General features: G+C 41.6%; 1 pseudogene; it reads right to left on the bottom strand.

Moving 5' to 3' along the window:
* Positions 1 to 741: 741 nt before the first annotated feature.
* On the bottom strand, positions 742 to 1,492 carry LOC149148218 (putative xyloglucan endotransglucosylase/hydrolase protein 28; annotated as a pseudogene).
* Between the last annotated feature and the right edge of the window lie 21,951 nt (positions 1,493 to 23,443).

Genomic DNA, 23,443 nt, shown 5'->3' with positions numbered 1-23,443 from the left:
TTATCATCGCTAATAAGTCACGCAATATGTAGAGCGGTGGTGGGAGCCTTAGAGATTGCAGCAGCACAACGTGGGGTTTTACTACGCGACGGGTATCCAATCTTGTTGGGGTCTCTTTTCTACGGCTTTATGCGTGGGGACAACGCCTTCCGCAACAGTCGATTCAAGCTCCTCATTCAGATCATGAAGGGGCCTTGGATTTTGCAGACCATAGTGGGGAACCATGCAGCATTCCTATTAGGCAAGGCCCTCACCTGTTGTTATCATAGAAGGGTAAATTATTTAGAAATCGATGTTGACGATTTCCTTACTTCCATTTGCGTGATGGATCTCAGCCGAATGTGTTAATTTCTATACCAAGTGGCCCTTCTGCGATTAGTTCATCTTGGTATAATTCAGGCTCGAAGTTTGTTACTGCTCCTGCCCCATTGCATCTGATGGCAGCCCTATCATAGGCTCTTACATCTTCGATCTCACTATGACTCCCATCACGCTTGTAAAATGTTACACTGTTGTACTGAGAGCTCCTAGACTACGGGTCATGCCTGCTTTTTTTAGTCGGTTGAGTGCCTTCCATCATTTCCTTTTGATGCTCAACAAGGTCAGGTGAATCACAGAACGTTACATTCGTCTAGCGAGATCAGGTTAGGGTATCAGGTAGTGGTTTTTCTGGGTCTTCGACCGAGAAAAATTGTTAGGTAACACAGTCGTTTCCACCCAGGTTCTCATTGGCATGTAATATCAGATTCCTCCGCATGATTTTCTATTCTTCTTGTGAAGCCTCTAGTGGTGTTTGAACTTGACATGTGCAATGGCAATTTTCTTGTGAGGGTCCCTGGGAGGACAGTCGGAAGGATTTGAGGGATAGCAGACAACATCATCGCTGTAAGAGTAAGAAATATATTTTCCTCTGAATTATTCCATTAATTCCCTCTGGTCTTCTGAGAGCTAGACAAGTTTAGAAAGTGAAGTTGAGGACATTGTGTCAATTGGGCAAGGTACTGTGGAAAACTCCTCTAGGGGATCAACAACGCATCCCTCGAAGATAAGGTTGGCTAGCGTGACAACAAAAGGGGAATACTTGTAATTGACTATGTATCGCCCTCCCTTGGTGGCCCAGTCTGAACCGTCCTAAACGATGGCATATACAAACATGAATTTTACTGGATAGTACGTGCCTATGACATATGAAATCATAATTTCTATCATGGAAATGTCATCCATGAAGAATAATGTGTTTTTCTTTGTCCAAAGAATTGTGTACTGATGAAAATATTCAATGGGATCAAACCAGAGCGTGTATCGTTCCTTATGTCTGACAGTGGGAGCACTGATAGAGGCCTTGTATTTGGTCTTGGTTTGAATTCTGCTTCTGTTTCTAATGCATGGACTGGTGAATTTCACTAAACTTTGGCCTTGCAAATTACTCAAGGGAGATGGAATGGTTGCTCTCGAAGTCAATAGCCTTCTTTTCTTACTTCCCTCTCCTCATAGATCAATGAACACTTGTTGTTTTTAGTGGTTTAATCAATGGTTTGGGTCAAGATTTTTGAGTTTTCAGAAGAGGAGTTTAAATGGATAAATGATAAAATCCTATGAAAATATTTCTCATTGGAGAATGACCATACATATATTTGGTTTACAATGCAATTTATGCTTGGTGGTTATGATTGGTTTTTTTGTTGGCTAGGCATGCAAACCTAGTTTGGTCTTATTTGTCTCTTGATTGGAAGTGTCAACCAATGTTTGTTGTCATCATTAACCTTATTTTGTAGCAATTTTGCTTTTGTGGCCAGCTTTGTTTTTTCAAGATGGGTAAAATATTGCAGGAAATTCGTGAGAAGAAGGTAGCAAATGAACTTCGTAAAGAGGTTCTCCAAATGTAGTCAATGGTAGCTTTATTGCAAGCAGAAAATGCAACTCTTAAAAATAGGTTGCAAACATCAATAGATGAGAAAATCCACAAGGTTGAACATTTGGAATAAACCACGGGAAAATATCTCTAGATGCTTGCAAATGAATTCCAAGAGAAGATTGACCTCCTTGATGGCTTATAGGAGGAAGTTGAGTCTTTTTCTGACTCAAATTTGAAGAAGCAACTGGAAGTGAAAAATAATCAACATGTTATGGAGATTAATTGTTTCAAGGAAACAATGTTGGAACATCAACAACTTTTGTCACAACAATTGATTGAGAAGGATGAAGTTATTCAACAGCTGCAAGAGTCTAAGCATGAACTTGAATTGGAGGTTAGTCGCCTTCAGAAATCTAATATGGAGCAAATTGATGTTAAGGTGCCAAGCTTTCCTTCTTCCACTCTTGATGATGTTGATTGTCAGAAGACTGAAGTAGAGGATCATGAATCATCACATGCTATTGTTGCACCCAGTTTTGGAAAACATACTACTGGTATTGGATCCCGATTATTGAGCAAAATGGGATATAACAGAGGAGGACCTGGGAAGAATGGACAGGGAATTGTTGTTCGTATTAACCCTGTAGTGCAGACATTAAGATTAGGTCTTGGATATGATCCTACTGTTGCCTCATCACCTACATCCAATTGTGAGGTGCGTGAAGAAAATGCTCATGTTAATTGTGATAAACATATTGATGACATAGCTATTGATGCCATTCCATATGAAAAAGTTGTGGCACTCAACTATGAGTCTGTAGAGGTAAAAGATGAACCATTTGCACATCCTCATCAAAATAAATTACCCAAGCACCAACATTCTTGGTCAATTAGTAATCAAACATTCAAATCGTTACAGAAGAGATGCGGGAGAATGAATTGTGGACTAGTGCCGACCATCAAGATCATTTTTGGATGGATTGATGGATGGTCATGGCGTCAATTAAACCAATGCTTGAAGACTTCATATCGTCATGTTGCATCAGTTGTTCATTGTTTATTGTTGTTGTACCCTTAGTTGTGTTTCAGGGGGGGGTGGGGAGGGAATTTGTTGACAACGAAGACTATTGATTCTTTCTTCTTTCGTAGTTGTGTTTTAGGGGGCCAGTTAGATGGTGACAAATATTGTTGTCATTTTTTTGTGTTTAATTAGTGTGATGGTGGTAGTGTTCAAACAACTTCAGGAGTGTTGCTGTATGACGTGTGAGCCGAGTTGCCATATTTACATTCCTCATTGGTTGTTGGTTGGTTGATGGTGTTGCTTCTATTTGAATCTCTTATCTAAGTTCTTTATTGGCGCCTAGTTTCTTTGAAGCATTTTTTGGAGATGTTGACAGTGTTTTTCACCCTTGTGCCTTTGCAACAATCCTACTTTAGATATTGACTGACCTCATTAAGGTTTCATGACTCTCATATTTAGATTTTTGGTACTTCAACATTCGGTACTTCTTGATTGGAGCGGGCCAGTGTTTGTTCAGCTTCAAGTGAGGGTTCCTAAAACACAACCCATCTTTGTTCTCTTTCAATTGAGATTGGAAATGTTTTGTGATTTCTCTTGTAATGAGACTACAGGGCATTCGATGTTGAAATAGATCTCACCAACAATGATCCTTGTGTGTCATTTTCCCATAGAGATTTATACCCTGGTCTTATGGTCATTGTCATCCTCCTTTATTGGACTCTCAATTTGTTATGTAGATCATCATGACTATGTTTGATGTGTTGTTCACAATCTACCCCTGAACTCTCCAATATTCTTTCTTAAGCTAGTTCTAAAGCGCTGAATTTTTTTGTGCGTTGTGAGTTAACTCTACTGAGAGTTTAAAGAATATGTATGACCAGATCAGAGACTTTAGCTCTCATATATGATAGTTCTCATTGCGAAATGATGAGATTTTTGTTATTCTGTTAAAATGTATGCACGGAAGTGGATCCTCGATGGGTCACTGCCCGGACCTTAAAAATATTTTAGATTAGGACTTGGCTCATTGTTATTTTTTAAGCAAGGGAATCAATCCTACATCCATGGCTTCTTTATCATTGTGTTTTTTCTTTGATCACTTCAACTTGATTTATGTTGGTTGTTAAGTTTTGTTGCACTATATCTTTGAAGAAAACAGAGATTTGTACATGCGCTGTAGTGACCCCGAGAAAGCTGCATAATGGAGCAGTGTCATAGCCACTGAATGTGTCGAGCCATTTCTTGTATTGATTAATTTTATGGCCTAGATCGAGGGTTTCAGAGGATTTTTCCATTGATTCTCTGTTGAAAATGCAACAAGAAAAGCATAATTTAATTTTGTCCTTGAATTAAATTAGGAATAAAATTGTAATTCCACATCACAAAACAACTTGTACGAGTTAACTATGTTAAATTGACTTAGTTGGCTCAGTTAATTTAAGTTGAGGGTCTAACTTGAGTCATGTAGAGTGTCTCCTACATTATAGGAGCCCTGGTTGAGTGTATTTTGAGTTGTAATTAATTAATTCAGTTTAACTGAGTTAAAGTAAGTTAAACTAGTTCCAACTGATGGAGGAACTAGTAGGAGGTCATACAATGGAGTGTTACTTCATGTGTTCAACCAATTAACTGATGATTCACTCATAAATAACTCATGCATGGCAGATATGAGAGTTACCCAATTGAGATTGGAGTTCAGGGACAATGTATTATCAATTGTATAATCATCTGAATTGTACATGTGGTGCATGCAGTGAGAGGAAGTCCTATGAGGATAGCGCAATTCATATTGAGGAATTTACCTAATTAATAGGGGATTAATTCCCAAGGAAAGAGCGTAAGGAAACAGGGACTTGAAAAAACCAAAATTTGGTTAAGTATTGGCCTAGGATTTTCTAGGAAGTTCTGAGATAGATAGAGATAGTGCAGAGGTCACTAGGGCTTGAGAAAAGCATTATAATATTATCATAATTTATGACTAATGTAATATACAGATAGCAGGGGTTTTTAGTTGTGGCTTTCCACAAGAAATGATTGTGTAGTGTGTTGATTGAATTCTTTCTCTTGTATGCTTCGTGATTTCATGATCGTTTAATTGTTTCCGTTGATGAGTAGAGTAGATTTAAGCCTATTGTTTTAGTAAATTACAATTAGAAGTTTGAATCTACAAGGAGTTTCTACATGGTACAAGAGCAGAAATCACTCTAGAAGAGGAGAATACGAGTTTGTATTTTGCAAGTGAAATCAAATTTGTAGTATCATTCTTCAGAGCGAGCAGGATGTCGTTCTACAGATTGAGACTCAAATATGCCCTTGAGGGTAGTTCGAACTATATTTATTGGAAGGACATGATGGAGGCAGTGATGGAAGACAACAGGATGAAGGAATTCATAGACAAAGATATTCCAAGCCTCCAACAACTGATGCTCAAGATCTGGCAGAGTGGAGGAAATGTGTTGGTGTAGGTTTTAACCCCGTACAGAAATTACCGCCATACGAATTCTAAAACACAGAAAATAAACAATGCGAGAGAATAACACATAAAACACATATACACAGAGATTTTCCCCTGGATCCCAAAACCGAGACTACTAGCTTGACTTTTCATTATATTCCTTTAAATGTTACAATATATATTTATACATGCTGAAGCATCCAATACCATGGACCGAAAAACCATCGCGTCCAAAAAACATGCGCGAAAATCATGCACAAAACAATAGGTGGGTTTGCCCAACCTAACATAGGGTCCAAAACCAAAAAATTTTGGGGCGCTGCCCTGGACCCCATAAAGTGGGGTTACGGGTACCCCTCAAACCCCCTGTGACCTCCCCCCTCTAACCCCGGGTTAACTACGTGGGCTAGTCGTGGAAAGAATATAACACAACCCAACATTCTCCCACTTGTTGTTTTCTTTCCACAGGGGCCATAAGAGAGCTTAGTCATTTTTCCAACCCTGAAATGCCCATTGTCTCTCTACACCAAGAGAACTTCTCATAGCTCACAGATTTTGTCAATGCATCTGCAGTATTCTTCAAAGTGTCCACCTTTACCAGCAACACCTTTTTGTCTTCTATCATATCCCTCACAAAATGATACTAAACATCAATGTGCTTTATCTTTGAATGATATGCAGGGTTCTTTAACAAGAAAATTGCACTTTGGCTGTCACAGTCTATCCTTATAGCTTCTTGTACTAACCCCATACTTGAACACAATCTCTACAACCAAACTGCTTCCTTGCATGAGTGGCTACCATGTATTCTGCCTCCGTAGTTGATAGTGCCACTATAGATTGTTTCTTACTCATCCAACTGACTGCACCTCCAAATAGGTTAAACGCATACCCACTTGTAGATCTTCTCTGATCCAGATCTCTAGCCCAGTCTGCATCAACAAAGCCATGAATATCCAACACTCTGTCCAATCCTGGTCTTCCTTGGTAGCACAAACCATAGTCACTAGTGCCACACAAATACCTGAAAACTCGCTTCATTGATGTCCAGTGCTTCTTCCCTGGTTTTGACATAAACCTGCTCAATACTCCCACTGCATGTGCAATGTTTGGTCTAGTACAGACCATTGCATACATCAAGCTACCAACTGCACTTGCATATGGAACACGGGACATGTCCTCTTTCTCTTCTTGTGTCTTGGGACACTGTTTAGCAGATAACCTCACACCTACAGAAATAGGAACCTTCACCGGTTTACTGTCCTACATATTAAACCTCTACAATATTGTCTCGACATACTTCCTCTGGTTTAACTAGAGCTTCCTCTTTGCCTGATCTCTTTTAATTTCCATGCCCAAAATATAGTTTGTAGCACCAAGATCTTTCATGTCGAATTTGGAGGACAATTGGGTCTTCAAATCCTGGATAATTTCTTTGTCATTTCCAACCAGCAACATATCATCCACATACAAGACTAGATAAATAACACGGTCACCAATTAATTTAAAATACACAGTGATCTACTTTGCTTCTAGTAAAGCCAAGTCCCCGTATAAATGTATCAAATTTCTGATACCACATCCTTGGTGACTGTTTTAACCCATACAGAGACTTCTTTAACTTGCATACCAGTTCTTTCTTACCCTTCACCACAAAGCCTTCAGGTTGCTTCATGTAGATCTCCTCTTCCAGATCCCCGTGAAGAAATTTTGTCTTCACATCCATCTGTTCTACCTCAAAATCAAAAGCAGCAACAACAAAGAAAAGTAATCTAATAGAAGTTACCTTTGCAACAGGAGAAAAAATATCACCAAAATCAATTCCCCGCACCTGGGAATAACCTTTTGCTACCAACCGAGCTTTGTATTTCTCCACCTTTCCTTCTGCATTTGTCTTCTTTTTGAACACCCATTTGCTGCCAATGGTTTCCTTCCAGCCGACAACTCCACCAGATCCCAAGCCTCATTATTGTGCAATGATGCCATTTCATCAACCATGGCCTCTTTCCAAAGTTTGCCATCCTCTGAATCTACTGCTTCCTTCACAGTTCTGGGATCATCATCAGTAATAGATAAAGCACAATTTGAACAGAAAGTAGATGGACTATACCTTTCTGGCTGCCTTCTTTCTCGAACTGATCTTCTCACACCCGGAGTTTGTGGCTCTTCATCTTCTAATTCCTCCTCTGTTGTAGAGTCTGATTCTTCCTCCTTAAGCTCAAACTCTATCTTCTCAGGTTCCTTTGGTTGGACTTCATGTTTAATAACATCTTTTACCTCTTGGAACACCACATCTCAGTTGTACACAACATTTCGTGTGATTGGGTGCCAAAGCTTATAACCCTTTAAACCATCCTTATACCCAATAAAGATGCACTTTTCAGATTTACTATCCAACTTGGTTCGTTTCTCCTTTGGAACGTGTACATATGCATCACATCCAAATACCCTCAGATGTGAAAGAGAGGGTTTCTTACCAGCCCATACATGTTGTGGAGTCTTATCCTCAAATGCTGATGAAGGTGACCTATTGACTAGGTAACATGCAGTATCCACCGTCTCTGCCCAGAATTCCTGTCCTAACCCGGCACCACTGAGCATGCTTCTTGCCCTTTCCATCAACGTCTTATTCATTCTTTCTGCAACTCCATTTTGCTGAGGTGTATATGGATTAGTCTTCTGTCGTGCTATACCACACTTCTTACAAAATTCTTCAAATTCCTTGCTACAAAACTCTCCACCATTATCTGTCCTCAGCACCTTTATCTTCTTCTCTGTCTAATTTTCCACCAGAGCCTTAGATTCTTTAAACCTGTCAAAGACTTCAGATTTCTTCTTAAGGAAATATATCCATGAGAAGTCATCTATAAATGATACATAGTACATAGACTTACCCAGTGATGGAACCTTCACAGGTCCAAACACATCACTGTGCACAAGTTCTAATATCTGTTTCGCCCTCTTACTACCAGATGGAAAACTCACCCGATTTTGCTTCCCATATACACAATTTTCACAGAAATCAAAATCCAGAGAGCTATTACTCATACCTTTACCATGAAGTATTCGAAGGCCCTTCTCTCCAATATGTCCAAGCCTTTGATGCCACAACATGGTCTTCTCTCCAGAGACCACTAGATTTTCTGCTCCACTTTCAGGAACCACAGAACTATTGCACCCATCAATAATAGTGCTACCTTGTAGCTTGTACAGAGTTCCAATCTAAACTCCCCGTATCAATACCAGTGCTCCCCGAACCATCTTGCATGTATCCTTCTCAAACACTGTTTTTACACCTGCATCATCCAACTTGCTAATAGAAATCAAATTTCTAGCTAATGCAGGAATACACAGAACACCCAGAAGTGTTCTAACCCTTCCACCTTGCAACTTCAACTTTACTTTTCCGCGACCAATGTGTTATAGACAATTTTGTGCCTTGCAGCATCAGGCATGAATTGTCAATAATCCAAGGGATCCAAAGTCCCTAAACATGATGTTCCTACCCTTAGAGGAACAAGGTCAGCAAACCAACAGCTCTCAGATCAGTTCTCCACCTGAAAACACTCAAAAACAAGCAATCCTGAAATCAAAGCAGGTGCTCCACTAGGCTTCTGCGCTGAAACTCAACTCCTCCATGGTGTACCTGCGTTGCAAAGCAGGTAGAACAAAGGCCACCTGCGCTGAGCGAGATGGGACAAGTGGCACACTGAGTCATTGCTCTGGAATCTTCCAAAAATGACACTTGGATCAGGGATTTCGCCTTGTGATGAGTCAGAGGCTCTGTTTCTCCAAGTGGAAGCAAGGTTCTCCAAGTGGACTCAAGAACTGAAGATCAACTGAAGAGAGAGAGGACACAAGGCAGCTACACATCAGTTGCAAGCTGACTCATCCTTTCTCAATTCATCTATATATTGAGCTCTCTCCTATGAGCTCAGGAGGCTGGAATTTTTGTGCAAAGTAATGATATGCTGTTGGTTTCACTATAGAACTATTGGGTGATTGCTTGAAGGAGGTGAAGAGGAGAAATTCTTTCTGCTGGGAGGTGTTGCTGGATTGGGGCCTTCAATGGTTGTAACACTCTCAGAACTTTATTTCTTCCATTAATAAAAGCTATTGAGGTTCTTCTATATGCACTTGTTTCAATGATGTATTGTGATAATTGTATATTTGATTTATGCTAATCCTTGAATCAGTTATGATTGCATGCTTTTTGTAGTTTCCTTCTTTGTTATTTTGCAGGATCTCATTGTAGCTGGGCCAGCAAAAGAGCAAGGAGCTGGGAGCAAGCAGCAAAGAGAAGAGTTTGGATTCGACATTAAGCGCAAGGCAACGGTTAGTGCATTTCTTCATTCTCTCTTGCTTTCATAAAGAAGTAAACCTTAAGTAGTTTTCTTTACAGTTGTTGCTGAGGTACTATCACCCTTAGAGTGGGATAGGGTCATCCGAATCGGATACTTTTCCCTACAACAAACTGGCGACTCCGCTGGGGATCGTATCTGTTTGATTGTTTGTAGTATTTTGCTATTCATTTCCTGAACAAAAGAGTACCAAATCGAAAAGCTTTTGACTATATCAAAAGCGAAGTAGAGGGCAGCTACTCTAGCTCATTTCTGAGCAGGTTCATGATTTGAAGAGCTGATCTACAAGGATCCTTGTAAGCTCTTAGTGATAGCTTTTCATCTTCCTTGTCATCCCTTAGTGTGTACTTGACTGATAGCTTCTGATTTGAGCAAAAACTGTGAATTTTTGAGAAAATTGTGACCCGGAAACTGAGAAAACGCAACTTTCGTTTTCCAAAGCAGGTAGTACACAGGCTACCTGCTTTGCAACGCAGGTCCCGAAGGGGCTACCTGCGCTGAGAGCCAGACTGGCTGTGCAGCACCTGCGTTGGCCCAATTTTGCCTTGTGCATTTGGGGTTTCCTCCCTTTTTCTTGCCTGTTTTCACTATAGATTTTGCAGCCAGTTACCAGTCTTGTACCTGTTCTGAAACCAACCTTACTTGCCATCATTCCGCCTCTGTTATATAACGAAATTGTACTTGTTCTTTTGTATTTCTTACATCATTTACAATTTCCCATAACGAAAGTGAAATAGTCTTGCTTTGGCCTCTTAGATCTGAACCTGTGTTAGGCATTTTGCTGGTCTAAAGAGTTAGCTTGTTTGTTGTCCATAGCTGATTAGTCTTTTTACTTTCGTCATTATGGTTTGATTTCATGTATTTCCAGTGATTAAACAAGTAAATCTTAAGGTGTCTTTTGATTTTGGACAAGCTTGTTTGTTTTCGCTTTAAATCGAAATCAAAGTTATATAACAACTTTCTTTTTGTAATACATCAACATTAAGAAAGGGAAAAGAAAATACATGCATTATGCATTTTGCATTTGACTGTTTGCATGCTGATTTAGGAAATTTTGCATTAGTGTGTGCTCTATGATCTGTGTGAAAAGATTTGCCTTTCTTCTCCTCAGTAGTTAAGATTTTCAAAGTTGAAAGATTGAAAAGTTTGCTTCTCATCTTAAACTGCATTCAGGAATTTGTTACATACATCTCGTGGTGATCCTTAAAGGCAAACTGCTAAGCAAGATCAACATTAAAATAAATCCAATTTACTTAACAACGCTTTGAAACGTAACGCAAACACATAGAGGTTTAGGTAGAGACGTGTTCCGGCGTCGTTAAACGTAGTGACCGTCGATCTCTACGAAGGTGGGTGATTCCTCCTGAGAGTCGGTGGCACTAATACAGACTTGTGCTCCCACGTACCATCGCGTATATATTGGGAGACCCCTATAGGAACAAAGCCTTTATCCATAGGAAGCCGTGTCGGCCGCCCTACTGATCGCGATGCAGTGAACACAGCATTCACGAAGATCGACCACCCGTACCGTAAAACGTATTCTGTGGTTTCGCGAAAAGTTTGGCACACCCTCTGCCTAGAACTCCAGAGTAGTTTCTTTTGGCCTTTTTCAAACTCTATAACTGAAAAAGTCCATCTGAGCATTTGTCACTTCGGGCTCGTTAAAACATCGAAGGAGACTAGAGTCATCTTTAGCTTTTTCTCGACTCTTAAAACATGAAAAAGCAAAGTTGTGTCTAAAGCGTCGTTAATAAAATTTATTTTAATCGGAACATAATCACCTGTTATTCCCACGTTGATCTTTCAGTTGAAAAGTATGGAGCCCACCAACCAAGGAAGTCACCTTGGTGGAAGTCCCAATCCCTTCTCCTCTTGGGGAGATGTTGGTGCGCCTCATATGGCCACATTGTCACTTCCAGGATTGACAATTGGCCTACCTGTATGGCTCTTTTCAACTAATGTAGTTCAGATCACCACTAATCCTGAGCAGTCGAATCAACAGTCAGACCAGTCTAGAGCTACCCACCAGCCTTCCACTTCTTACAATTCTTCCTCTGATCCTTCATCTTCGCAAGGTAGAGCCGGCAAAAGTCAGCCTCCCATGGAGAAGAAGGAAAAGAAGAAGAGAGAAAAGAAGCAGAAGGGGCCTATGGCGAAGGCGACTGGGGGCAAGCAAAAGACATCTGACAAAAATCCGCACACTACACCGACCGGGCCTAAATCGCCATGTGTCATTTGCAAAGGGACCCACTTCCACCGTGACTGTCCTTGTATTCCCCGGATACTAAGGGACTGGTCCCCCAGGTTGCACAATCCGGTAGCATCAACCTCTGATAGACATGTTGATTGCATTCCGTCAACTAGCGAGAGTGAAGGACAAAGAGGGAGACCAAGATCACCCTGCAGACTGTGTGAAGGCGATCACGCCATCCACCGTTGTCCATTCTTAGATGAGGCGAAGAGAGTTTTGGAAGATCGTCCGGTTTCACCGTTACGACTTCCTCCTGGATACCAAAAACTCGTGCCAAGTCCCTCGATAGTTGAAAATCCAGCTGGCCCGATCAAGTGGTCAGCTGAAGTGTCGGTCATTGAGAATGAACCTACTGAATCCAGACCAGACGAAAGTCTAAAGGTCGAAACGGCAGTTGACCCGGTTCTTCCTTCAGAGGTTTCATCCTCAAATGACACCGTCGTTGAAGATTCATCTTCAAATGACACCCTCACTGAAGAGAACAAGGATGACACCATCCAGATTCTTTTCATCAACACAGACTCTGATGAGCATCAGGGCAATGCGCCCATTCCTTTATCGCAGGAAGGAACATCGTCAGGGTCGTATCCGGCCGTGTATTCGGTCCCACCACCAAGCAACCTGGTTGTGTCCTTTGATTGGAACCAACTAGGCAGACCCCGGTTACCAGCCAATATACCATTCAGAATCATTGTCCAAATCTATAGAATGGTGATGGCTGGAACTATCATTGATGAAGGGGCATCTGTGAGTATCCTTTCCTCTATTGCTTGGAAAGCACTGGGTTCCCCGGCGCTTTTACCTGAGATGAGAAATCTATCAGGTTTTGATAAAGGAACCAGTCACCCGTTAGGGATTCTCCCCAATGTTCCCGTTACATTGAAGGGGAAGACAGTTCATATGAACGTCATGGTCGTCCAGGGACCCTTGGTGTATAACTTACTCCTTGGACGAGACTATATATATTGCATGGAGGCGATAGTGTCCTCACTCTTCAGAGTTATGTGTTTTCCGCACGAAGGAAGAATGGTCAAGCTCGTAGACCAACTTTCATTTCCAGGATCACGCATCGCAAATAGTCAAATACCATCCCTTAACGTTTTATTCACTCAAGGAATGCCTCCACCCCCAGTTCTACTTCCCGATGAATGCGAGTGATTCGGAAGAAAGAACTGGGACCCAGGGGGCATGCACCCTGGCCTGCCTTGGGCAGAGAAAACCTTGGGTATAAAGTTAATTTCCGCAGAAGAATATAACTAGTCCGTACCCCGTCCGGCATGGAAGAGAGGGTTGTTCTAGGATAAAGTTCTTTTGTCAAAGTTATGTGAGTGAGATAATCAGCTTCTCGCTCCCCTTGTCTAGGTAAGTAGGATACCGAGGAAGGGGACCATTTGCGGCAGCAAGTAGCCACCATCTTTGAAGGCAAGCCTCACCCATTAAAACATATGTTTTGAAGGATAAGTAGGGGCAGCCTCCAAAGAAAGAGATGAAATTGCTGCAACAAGTGGTCACCGTCTTTAGTAACCTAGTGATAGACATCGCCGAAAAAAAGGGGTTTAGTTTGCGGCAGCGAACAGAACTATTTTTCCGATAATAAGTAAGAGGCAGGCCTCCCTCCGTAACACCAATGTTTTATCTGTTGCGATCTTGCAAAAACCTAAAAGTGAATTGATGGGAAGACAAGTACCGTCGGCACCGAAAAATAACGAGAAGACAAGTATCGTTAAAAATATAGCAAGACGACAAGTAGAAAAACAGAGGTGGGACAGAGGAGGGGTAGCCTTGAAATTATACTTTATACCTGGGGGCATGCAAACCTTTTGGAGTGCAAGCACGGGACGACTATTTATTTTTTTAAATTTTTAGGTCCTCCCTTTAAACCTGTAGGTCTAACCCGTTAAACTCGTAGGATTAGCCGTTTCCAGCTTGCATAAAGAAAGGATGTGGGGCAAAAGTTAAAACTTGCCAAATTGGAGTAACTAGTGAGGTATAGCTCCTTAAATATGACTACCTCACCTGAGGCGTTCCTTGTATTAAGACTGGTATAATCGAGCAGTTTTTGCACACAGTTCATGCTCGTTAAAAAATAAACGCAAGATTCGAGCAGTTTTAGCACATAGTTCATGCTCGTTAAAAAATAAACGCAAGATCCGAGCAGTTTTAGCACATAGTTCATGCTCGTTAAAAAATAAACATGAGTTGTGAGCAATCTTCCCCTAGAGTTCAAGCTCACCCAGAAAAAATGAACCGGTAAATAACCTTGGTAAATGTAACCTTTGACAGCCATATTAAAGCCCTTGGTCGTGTTCTTGCAGTCTCACCTCCATCCGTTCATTTGGCCAATCGTTCATCTCCATATGTTTGTTTACCCATTTTGAGGAACAGCTGTGAAGAGTGATTTCACTTAGCCATCCTTATGACACTACCGTGATTGGAATATTCCAACCTGTACCTGGAATCTGCTGCTATCCCTGTTTATCACTCGTTCCTCAAAAGACGAGTCTTCTTTGAGCTCTTTTCTTCTGACTCGTAAAATATGAAAAGTTTGCCGAGTTTTGGCCTTCCAGCTCGTTAAACGACCGGAAGAGCTATCCCTCCTCTAGATTTTAATCTTTTTGGACCTGAGGGATTATTGCACAAAAAGATCGAGCGCTTGTTTTGTTCGGCTCGTTAAAGCAATCGAAAATTCATCCCTTCTGTATTGTTTTATACTTTTTCGGACTTAAGGGATTAGATGACGAAAAAGGAATTCTGGAGTTGACTTTATGTACCTTTTCAGACTCTCTAAAAATGAAAAGGACCGAGTTATCCTTGTCGTTAGACTCGTTAAATTCATTAAATAGCGACAAACTTGTCTTTAGACGAGAATGAGTTTCCCTATCGCTAGGCTCGTTAAAACATAGCGATGGGCTTGCCCGAAGGGCAGGTTATAGAACAAGCATATGTTATCCTCCTCAAGCTTGATAAAAATAAAGAGGTACTGGTCAGCAATGACTGGGGAAAAATTGGGAGAACCTCACAGCTTTAATGGTAGCAAGTCGCTCTTGAACATGACACTTTGTCCTCCGTATCACATCGGGTTGGGTTGTTTCATTCACCGGTCTCATCACCATGGTCCTCGCCACACCATCCACATTTGGGGTAATGCTACCAATCCATCACATCAGTGTCGTTATATGTTCAAGAGATGTTGTTCTACAAAGAGTCAACCGTGTCCCATCCACTGCCATACATTGTCCTTCATCCATTTCATGACCGCCACCCTGAATCATACATCACAGTTTGTTTTCACCTCATCACAATCACTAGCTCCGTTCCGTGTCACTGATGTGGGATTCATTAAGGCCCTCCTTTGACGGATCGCTCCTTGTCGACATCAGCTCATTATCCAAGGAGTTGATCTAGGAACAACCCCTTCAGTACTTTGAAACTTGCATGCCTCAATGGCAAGTTTCTCACTTCCGGCGACAGGTATACATCAATGACCTTCGACCAGAAGATTTTGCATGGTGGTCGACGCTAAGTCCTTTATTCCCACCATGTGAATTGTACTGCCGTACCTTGAGGGTCATCATCCTTATCGGTGATTCCTCTCGCGCTTGTTAACGGTTTACATCATTGACCGGTAATCAAGCGATGTCTTTCCATGTTCGACTTCAAGAAATTCTCACATGGATCGACTTGTACATCGAGTGAAGATCGGAAGAGATTGAAGACCCCGGATCTAGTTTCATCCATCCGGGCTGCGATATGTATTCAGGATATAAAGACATTTGATGTGTACATCATTGCAGCAGATGATCATCCTTCTCAAAGGATGATAATTTCAGCAGAGAATTGTCAGTCTACCATCAGACGATCGTCTGTTCTATGTACCAAAATGAATTTATAAAGCTGAGCATGGGAATGCCCGCCTCAGCTAGATCATGAAAAAGTATGAAAAATAATGTATTGTATTGTATCTTATTACAGGACACTTCTCGACAGATTGAATGAACTTCGAATCCTCCTAATAAAGCATTTCACCCAATAAACGACCTCATACTTTAGGGGGCATCTGTTATAGACAATTTTGTGCCTTGCAGCATCAGGCATGAATTGTCAATAATCCAAGGGATCCAAAGTCCCTAAACATGATGTTCCTACCCTTAGAGGAACAAGGTCAGCAAACCAACAGCTCTCAGATCAGTTCTCCACCTGAAAACACTCAAAAACAAGCAATCCTGAAATCAAAGCAGGTGCTCCACTAGGCTTCTGCGCTGAAACTCAACTCCTCCATGGTGTACCTGCGTTGCAAAGCAGGTAGAACAAAGGCCACCTGCGCTGAGCGAGATGGGACAAGTGGCACACTGAGTCATTGCTCTGGAATCTTCCAAAAATGACACTTGGATCAGGGATTTCGCCTTGTGATGAGTCAGAGGCTCTGTTTCTCCAAGTGGAAGCAAGGTTCTCCAAGTGGACTCAAGAACTGAAGATCAACTGAAGAGAGAGAGGACACAAGGTAGCTACACATCAGTTGCAAGCTGACTCATCCTTTCTCAATTCATCTATATATTGAGCTCTCTCCTATGAGCTCAGGAGGCTGGAATTTTTGTGCAAAGTAATGATATGCTGTTGGTTTCACTATAGAACTATTGGGTGATTGCTTGAAGGAGGTGAAGAGGAGAAATTCTTTCTGCTGGGAGGTGTTGCTGGATTGGGGCCTTCAATGGTTGTAACACTCTCAGAACTTTATTTCTTCCATTAATAAAAGCTATTGAGGTTCTTCTATATGCACTTGTTTCAATGATGTATTGTGATAATTGTATATTTGATTTATGCTAATCCTTGAATCAGTTATGATTGCATGCTTTTTGTAGTTTCCTTCTTTGTTATTTTGCAGGATCTCATTGTAGCTGGGCCAGCAAAAGAGCAAGGAGCTGGGAGCAAGCAGCAAAGAGAAGAGTTTGGATTCGACATTAAGCGCAAGGCAACGGTTAGTGCATTTCTTCATTCTCTCTTGCTTTCATAAAGAAGTAAACCTTAAGTAGTTTTCTTTACAGTTGTTGCTGAGGTACTATCACCCTTAGAGTGGGATAGGGTCATCCGAATCGGATACTTTTCCCTACAACACAATGATTCTAGCCTTCCTGTCATCCCCCAAGAAGACATCACCACCATCATATTTCTCATACTCGCAGAACAACTCTCTATGGGGGGTGAAGTGAAAGGATGCACCTGAGTTAATCAACCATGCCTCATGATCTACATGTGTACTTGAAGAAGCCAAGTACACATCCCCACCTTCATCTGAGGTGGTTTTCGCCTCTGCAGAAGGAGCATCATCAGATCCCTTTCCTTTATCAGGAGCTTTAGATTTACAGTCCCTTTTGAAGTGGTCTTCCTTTCCGCATTTCCAGCACACCACCTTTACAGGTTTTCCTGGAGATTTAGATCTCCCTCTAGATTTAGATCTCCCACTTGATGACTTATTTTTGTTTTTGTTCTGGGACAGTCCTCATACAAAAAAGGCATCACCATTTTGGCTCTCCATGTTTTTCTATCTCCTCTCCTCCATTAGCAAGGATGAGACTATTTCATCAAAATGCAAGGCAGTTGCATTGATACCTATTGCAATAACCAGACTATCCCACGAATCTGGTAGAGAACACAACAAACTGATGCACTTATCTTCATCTGAAATTTTAATATCAACAGATGCTAACTGACTTACCACAATATTAAATGCGTTCATATGCTCTGTCACCGAGGTCCTCATCTTTCATCCTCAAGTTATATAGCTTTTTCCGCAAGAACAATTTATTCACTAGAGACTTAGATTGGTGCAAAGTCCCTAACTTGTCCCACAAAGCCTTCGTCGTAGCTTCCCTTGATACATTCAGCAATACTGAATCTGAGACACACAGTCGTATTGTTCTCTTTGCCTTCTGATCCAACTTCTTCCATTCTTCATCAGACACTCCCATTGGTTTAGTACTCGGATCTACCGCGATCCACTGATCTTTATCCACCAACAGATCCTCCATCTTGAGTTTCCACAACTCAAAACTTTGACCATTAAATTTCTCGATCTCTATCTTTCCACTGCTCGCCATCTTCTTTCACCACCAGAATCGATCTCGCAGATCTCCCACTGAATAGGGTCTACCACAGGCCCGAGCGAAACCCCTCAGCAACAAAAGCGTCCCCTTGAAGCCAAAATTGCTCTGATACCAAATGTAAGTTTAACCCTGTACAGAAATTACCTGCATATGAATTCTAAAACACAGAAAATAAACAATGCGAGAGAATAACACATAAGACACATATACACAGAGATTTTCCCCTAGATCCTAGAACCGGGACTACCAGCTTGACTTTTCATTATATTCCTTTCAATGTTACAATACATATTTATACATACCGAAGCATCCAATACCATGGACCGAAAAACCATCGCGTCCAAAACCATGGACCGAAAACCATTGCATCCAAAAAACATGTGCGAAAATCATGCACAAAACGATAGGTGGGTCTGCCCAACCTAACATAGGTCCAAAACCAAAATTTTCCGGGGCACTGCCCTGGACCCCATAAAATGGGGTTACAGGTACCCCTCAAACTCCCTGTGATCTCCCCCCTCTAACCCTGGGTTAACTACGTGGGCTAGTCGTGGAAAGAGTATAACACAACCCAAGAGTTGGAAAGGCGAGAAGGATCATACTAGAAGGAGTTCAATATCATATTGTCTCGAAGCTCCATAGGAAGGAGACTCCATATGTAATGTGGAAGGCCTTGACAGATATGTTTCAGAACAACAATGACCATAGGTGTTACAGATCCATTTGGGCACATCAACCCCAAATTATAGATTGATATTATTAGGGTCCATCAACCCCTAATGCAGTTGTTACATGCCCTAAAGAAGTCAACCATCAGAATGCCTAGCTTCCCAAGAAGTTTCATGACCAAAAACATCCAAAAACTACCTCTAAGAAGATCAGCGCAGGCAGGCCTTCATTAGGGTGCGCTGCATGCAAACCATACACTGACAGGGTGCTATGCAGCGCACTTGGTCCCTATTTGGCCTACGCGGAGCGAATTTCCATGAGGGTTTGAAGATTCCTTACCCATTGGAAGCCTCTAGAAGTTTCTCAATGCCACCTGCTCCTTTGAGTTTGCATTTGGATGAGAAAGGGAATTAGGAAACATCAATCCCCTATCCCTTCTTCCATGGAACTGATTTCTAAATTTAGAAAGGCATTCATTATCTCCATTGATGGCATAACCTCCTTCACTCACCTATAAATAGATCACTCATCTAAGAGATCAGGGGTTGAAAAATATTGAGTTGTAAGGAGATGTTGGTGATATGAGATTAGAATTGAGTGCAAGTATTGTAATAGTGTTGGAGTGTCTTGCTTTTCATGAGGTGAAGAGGGATTGAATTGGAAGAGTGTTGCTGGATCGAGCTCATATGGGTTGTAATCTTTCCTCTTATCAATAAAGTTTTCAAGACTTTTTCCTTATGCTTGTGTTACATGTTAATGCTTTCATATGTATATCATGTTCTCGATTCCATGTTATTTATAAGCAATAGATCATTATCATTTGCCTTGATGGGTTTTTGTTTCTGTAGTTGTGCAGGTACTTTCCAAGCGGTTTAAGTACGAAAATGAGCAACAAAATCAGTCAAGGGAGACAAGGAGCTAGCAAAAACTACAAGTAGGTTTCTCTCCTCTCTTGTTTTATCTGTTGATTATAGAAAAAGGTTAAGATTACTTTGTCTGTTGTTCCTAGACCTACTACTAGATCTAGAAGGTTAAGCGTTTGTCCAAGAACACTAAATATTCCCGAAACAATAGGAAGTTGGCACTGAAGGAAAATCTTCAGAAAGTCAAGATGGAGAAGGGCGACACAATACCACAGTACTTGAGCAAGTTCACTGAATTTTGGGATGAGCTTGGGAGTGTTGGTATTATAGTTGTTGAAGATGATCTGGTCAGCCTAGCACTTCTAGGCCTTCCCAAGAGCTGGCACAACTATCAGGATTCGGTAAATGGGAGGGAGAAACTACAAGAGTGGGAGCGTTTGTGTTCTAAATTGGTGTAAGAAGAGATAAGGCGGAGCATCAAAGATGGAACCTCATCCAAGCATGATGACGAGGATAATTATGCCTTAGTTGGAAGGCGAAGAAAGGGAAAGGAAAGATATTCCAATCCAAAGGAGATTCTAGTCAGGGCGGTAAGAAGAAGGACTTGTCGAAGATCAAATGTTTTCACTTTCATGAATTGGGACACTATTCCACAAAGTGTTCGCACAAGAAGGATGGCAAGAATCCCTCAAGAGGAGCGGTAGGTGAAGCTCTTGCTTCACAATTCAAGTTGGATTTCACACTCATTGCTTGCATGGTGACACTGTTTCTATTAATGCAGAACAATGTCTAAGGAGACTGAACCAAGGTAGATGGAAGCACTACCTCGACATATTTATAGTAAAGAAATATAGATCCCGGTTGCAGCGGCAAAGGAGGATTGGAGAGGAGTGATTCGACAATTGGCCGGAGGAGATTCAGAGGGATTCTAGAGAAGAGGAGCAGAGATGGAAGTGAATGGATTGAGGGATCAGGATAGATTGGATGGGGCTTCCAATTTTGTCATCTCAAAGGCCAAGACCCTGGTAATCCTGGATAAACATCGCATCAAGGACTATGCTTTGAGAACAATAGTTGTCCTAGCTGATCCTAATGCAAATGAGAAGTATGAGGAGGCCCAGGTGAAGGCGAAATGCATGATCCTAGACGGGGTCAAGAATCATGTCATACCACATATTGTTGAGAAGAACACAACAAGGGAGATGTGACAGACATTGACCACCTTATACCAGGATTCTTTTGTGCAACGGAAGATGTTATTGGAGAATCAGCTGAGGTCATATAAGATAGAAAGGAGAGGAGATATATCTGTTCCTTCTCAATTTGCAAGGAATTCGCGACCAATTTACTTCCGTGGGGTCTAAACCGGATCTAGAGTTCATGGTCATAACTGATTTGAATGTAGTCTCCAAGGACTGGGAGACGTTTGTCCAAAGCATTTTGGGCAGAGTGACTCTCCCCAGTTGGGAGGAGATGTGGGCAAATCTTTGACAGGAAGCGATCAGGAGATTGACCAAGGTGGGGAGTAGCAGTAAGGGATTCGAATCAAGAAAGAGGAGGAGGAGGATGCAACTCTCGCATTAGCGGGACAATAGGGGTACAAAATAGGAAGAAGAAAGACATCCCTAAGGTCAAATGCTTCAACTATGGGGAGCTGGGACATTATGCCTCTCAATGCCCCAGGAAGAAAGGCAAGGGAGAATCTTTCGACTCTAAGGCTTCTCCAACAAAGGTGAAGAAGGATGTTGATACTGATGACGATTGTGCCATGAGTGCTCATGCGCCTCTAGAGAAAAGGCGGGGAGACATAGAGTTGTAGTCGAGAGGACTACATGTAGGGGCAGGATCCTTGAGGTGCCCAAACTCTTATATCAAATATAGCTACGGGAGCTATTAACAATAATAACATGATGACAGGTGTTAGGTAGAGCAAGATGTGATGGAGCGGCAAGGGAATGCTAGAGTGCAAAATTTTGTAGCAGCACAATGGAGGTTGCAACAGTGCGAGAGGCACAAAGGTGTTTGCAGCAGTGCAGTGGTAGTAGAGGGAGCACAAGATAGCAGTAGAAGAAGCTTTAGCATCATGAGGCTTCCAGACTGACCATGATGTCAGTGTTTGGGTGAAGTCAGTTACTTACTTCTCGGTAACTGAGTTGCAGTGCAATAGTTAGCAGTGGCAGTGTTATGAGCAACATCAGGCAACATTTTGAGAGGGAGTTGCAATACAGATGTAGCAGTGGTAGTAGCAGTGTCATGGGAAGCAGTACAAGAAGCAACAATGCAATGGATGTGGGGTAGCGGGCCAAGCATCAGCACAGAGGATCGATGCAGAGGATCAATGTGATGCTTTTATGGTGAAGCATTGCTAGAGCACATTCCTCGCTAAGAGGGAGTGTTGATTTTGGGTAGCATTGGATGTGTTCTAGCCATGAAATTTGGTGGAGAGGCTAAGGCACATGAGATTTCCAAGACCCAGAAATTGTTTGGAGAAATTCCACTCGGATGAAGAGATATTAAAATAATTAATATTTTTAATGATTTCTTAAGTCTAAACTTAGGAAAATTAAAATATTAATGTGTATTAATATAATATGGGTGAGAAAGTTCTAAGTGACGAGGATCAATCTAGTTCTAATCTTAGTCGTTAATTAGGGACTTAATCTCAGTCATTGAATCATCAATGGGAAAAGTATAAGAGGAGGCTTGAGGGTTAGTTGAAGACACACTAAGAGAGATCAATAATTCAATTTTCTGGGGCAAGGTTTGCTGAGAAATCGAGTCAGTGACTAGAGTTGCAGTGAGTGGAAGTTCAGTAAGGGATTTTCATCTGAGGCTGAAGAATACATAGCAGAGAGGTAGCACAGTGCCGGGAGAGACATCGCAGGCCCTAGAAGGGTTGAGGTAGAGGCAATAGGAGCTGACGCAGAGGATGTAGAGGGACATAGAGGTTGATGTAGAAGTCATAGAGGGCTTCAGAGGCAACCCTGGAGGATTCTATGGGGAAGACTAGGAGCATATTAGCATATTTTGAGCCAGTAGAGGGTTATGCAACCCCTAGAGGAGTGACGCAGTTCCTGAGTAGTGCTTGGAGCAACTTTCATTGTCCAGCACAGGGAATAGTCAGAGTCGTTGTGGGATTTGATCATCCGGTTGCTGATTTTCCGGAATATCGGTCTCTGGATAGAGGTACTATTATTGAGGAAATTCTCTGTTGGGTGAGCCATTTCTAGCACCCTAGTTGTATTCACGAAATCTGTTTAATAATACAAACCCTTTATATGTTGCACCGGTTTTCCCAAATTGGGTTTTTACATGGACGATTTTCCAAAAATAATGGTGTCCCTTGTGTTATGGTTTCTGTGTATTTCAGTGCATGATCTATATACCTATGAAGGCTACAATAATGTTTACTTTGATGTTTATGCAATTAAATAACTTGTTAATGTAAAGAACAAGTAGGAGATTGTAAACTAGTAAATTGAAGTAGGGGTTTCTAATGTGTTAGATTCAGGAATTTTCACAGAGCCATCCTCATTCAAGGAAGTAGTGCAACAACTAGTATGGTCTGATGCCATGGTAGAGAAGTACGCCTCCATTACTAGAAACAATTTTTGGGAAGTGGTCCCAAGACCAGTAGATAAGTTAGTGGTGAGTTCCATATGGCTTTACAAGGTAAATCAAGCAGCATATGGGAGTGTGGAGAAACACAAGGCCACATTTTTGGCCAGAGGGTTCTCTCAAGTGGAGGGAAATGATTACAAGGAGACCTTTGCTCCAGTAGCAAGGCACTCTTCAATCATATCTATTCTAGCACTTTCCTCAACAGATGGAAGATACATCAAATGGATGTGAAGATAACATTCCTCA

This window comes from Pinus tabuliformis, chromosome 9 (genome assembly GCF_031772625.1).
Source record: "Pinus tabuliformis cultivar Carrire ecotype Pingquan chromosome 9, CPIR1, whole genome shotgun sequence".
Lineage (NCBI taxonomy): Eukaryota > Viridiplantae > Streptophyta > Pinopsida > Pinales > Pinaceae > Pinus > Pinus tabuliformis.
The sequence above is the reverse complement of the archived record's forward strand: the minus strand, read 5'-3'. Positions and strand labels throughout refer to the sequence as shown.